A 2,932-nucleotide genomic window follows, 5' to 3' on the forward strand; every position below is an offset into this window, starting at 1 on the left:
ATTAACCTTGCAGCGTCAATTCCTAATTAAAATCTATTTTTACTTGCCTCCAGAGTACTTGGAAATAAAATTAATTGGAAAGAAATTCCAGCACGAGGATTTAAATTCTTTTTTTTTTCTTTTTGGCCTCAGGGAGATAAAGATACTGTAACAAATTCATAGAGAACATCTTGAAGCCATCATTCTTTTAGCATCTGTCTTTATTGAAAGATGATTATTTTGAGCTGCTTTTGGATTCAAATGAGTGACCATCGCCTTCATTTTTCTTCTGTGATTCTCATACTCGAAGAAAAAGAAAGATTTAATATGCACTCAATTTCACTTTTTGGGTGAAATTGTTTCTTAACTTTGGTCCGCTTCAGCCGGAGAGCCACGTCTGGATATTTAAACCTCCTTGAGATTTAAAGACGTTAAGGCTGAAAGGCTCCTACTGAACTGAACTGAACTGAAAGAAGTTCATATTTTTCAACTGGAAGAACATTTTAAAGCCGATGTGTTTATGCTTCACAGATTTTGACATTTATGTGCTTTCCTTTTAGCTGCTCTTTTTAGGGAGCATCGCAATGAATCACCATGCAGGTACTTGATATTTGATTCATGTGATTCAAATCATGATTTAAGATTTACGCGGCTTAACCAAAACCGAAAGAATTTCCGCATTTTGGTGTTTCGTTTCATTGAAGATTTACTTCTCTTAGGACATGTCAAACACTTTGACTCTCTTCAGTACGTTGAAGTTCTAGCCAATCTTTCTGCCTTTCCTGTGATAGTGGGCGGGCTCATATAAGGCCGCTGACGGGGCGAGCACGAGGTCTGACTGCATTTCACACACCAGCTGCATCGGTGCGCATTCAAGCAGCCACTTTAAATGAAAAGTCTATGCAAACGAGCAGAATTTCTGACATCTGAGAACATTTGCATAGACTTTTCATTGAAAGTGCCCGCTTGAAAGCGCTGGCAGCCTGCTCGGGTCTCCTGAACTGTAATATTTTTCATGTTTTTGTTGAGACAATAATAAAAAAGGTCCCCTTTTTCTCCCCCTTCTTGGGTTAATGCAGCCTTCAAACTCAGTCACAGAGATCCAGAAACAACGGAAGCAGCTGTCATCCAGACACACCTCCCGAGAGAGACAGAAGCCCCAGTAAGAGAAAATCTTTGAGGGATTTCTTTATTTGTTTTTGTTGATTTTTGTAGAATTCCTCAAAATAAATAAACCTGATTTCTGTGTCTTTCATTCATTGTAAGTGTGACATTCATAGACATCCACGGCGTCCAGCTCTGGATCACGTTTGATAGACGACGAGCAGCAAATTTGCTAAGCGGCCAAAGAGTGGTGGGCCACTGGTTTGCAGCGCAGAGGTTGTGGAGCTCTGATTTAATGGGAACAGCCAGCACATAACCCCCCCCAAAAAAAAAACAAAAAAAAAAAAAACAACAAAACCCAAAATGTCTGTTTTTGACGCAGAGGTCTTAACCATGCGTCAATAGGTGACATCTTTGGAATGTTGATTTGGAAAGATGTAGGCATTATTTTTTATAAGTAAAATTTGCACCAAATAGGATCCAAATAAAAAAATCAGCTTTTTCACCGGAACCGAATAAAACCAAATCACTGCCCAACCCTACTTGGAAATGGAAACACTTGAAAGTACCACAGTGTGGTTGTTGCATTTGGCAATACTTGGTGATCCCAAAAAAGTCCCACGCCCTAAAATAAACCTGGTCCAGCTCTGTCTGTCAATCAATTCATCAATCAATCAATGTAACACTTTTCCTCAACATTCTGTTGAACACTAGGTACTGAGCATTGGCTAAAATTTAAGGAAGCACTGCATACATTAAACGATAGACAAGGAAAAACATAAAATGATAACCAATAAAAGCTATAAAATACTTGAAAGTGCAACACATCAATAAATAAGTTATTAATTGATTAAGTAAAAGCTAAGTTGAAAAGATTTGTCTTGAATTTAAAGATCTCCACAGAGGCAGAGACCCTCAGATCTTCAGGTGAGCTATTCCCCAAATGAGGACCACAATACTGAAAAGATGGTGATCAGGTTAGATCAGGGATCCCCAAACCTTTTCTTATGAGGGCCACATAACTTTTTTCTTCACTGATGTGGGGCCGGGGTCAGTTTTTAACAGAAAATTACTTTTTCTGTTTGATAAAAAACAGAAAAACTTTTTTCTGTTAGCCGTTTTGTCTACGACTGATGCTAACAGTGTTTTCTGTTAGCATCAGTCGCAGGGTGTATATGAACATAAACATTTATGGTGAAAGGTGAACTGCGATAGGGAACACAGTACTCTGTTCTTTTTGAGTGTGGGGGTTGGGGTTTTAAGATAAGGATACAGGCTGCAGAAGGGGGGAATAAAATGTCACATTCTTTTTAAATCTTATTCTCAAAGATAGATTGGAGGGAAAAAATTGTGCATTTCTGATATTGTTCAGGGCCAGGCCAGATGTGGAGGAGGGCCGGATCCAGCCTGCAGGCTGTAGTTTGGGGACCCTGGGTTAGATTCAGATTCATTATTTGTGGAGGTGCATCAAAAGCACAACAAAATAGCGTCTAGATGTCACAGTAATAAAAAGATCACATAGACAGGTTAAAAACTGATCGATGAGTCGATTTAGCAGCCAAGGACATACATTTTCAAGTGCATTAAAAATGTCTTTTTTTTCAATTCCAACAGACTTATCCCCACAGGCATTAGCCAAAAATTGGTCAGGTAAGGCTTTATAACTAAGGCATGTTCACATTGAGCTCAGATATCCGCAATACTCATTCAAATGTCTACTTCCAATGAAAAGTCTATGTAAACGTGTGCATATACGTGTCTCAAGATTCCACGTTCAAAAGTCTTGGCTCCACGAGTTGCTATGCACGTTTTTTAGTCTGTTTTCAGGCTTCACATACAAAAACCTGCA

The 2,932-nt window shown here is 38.9% G+C and overlaps 1 long non-coding RNA gene across 1 annotated transcript in view; it reads right to left on the minus strand.

The window, feature by feature from the left end:
• Window positions 1–1,116, minus strand: part of LOC118600052 — a 3,580-nt gene extending 2,464 nt beyond the window's left edge. The window contains exon 1 of the long non-coding RNA XR_004949626.1: window positions 7–1,116. This is a non-coding gene — a long non-coding RNA (uncharacterized LOC118600052). The remainder of the gene's footprint in view (window positions 1–6) is intronic.
• Between the last annotated feature and the right edge of the window lie 1,816 nt (window positions 1,117–2,932).

Source organism: Oryzias melastigma, linkage group LG3, assembly GCF_002922805.2.
Source record: "Oryzias melastigma strain HK-1 linkage group LG3, ASM292280v2, whole genome shotgun sequence".
NCBI lineage: Eukaryota > Metazoa > Chordata > Actinopteri > Beloniformes > Adrianichthyidae > Oryzias > Oryzias melastigma.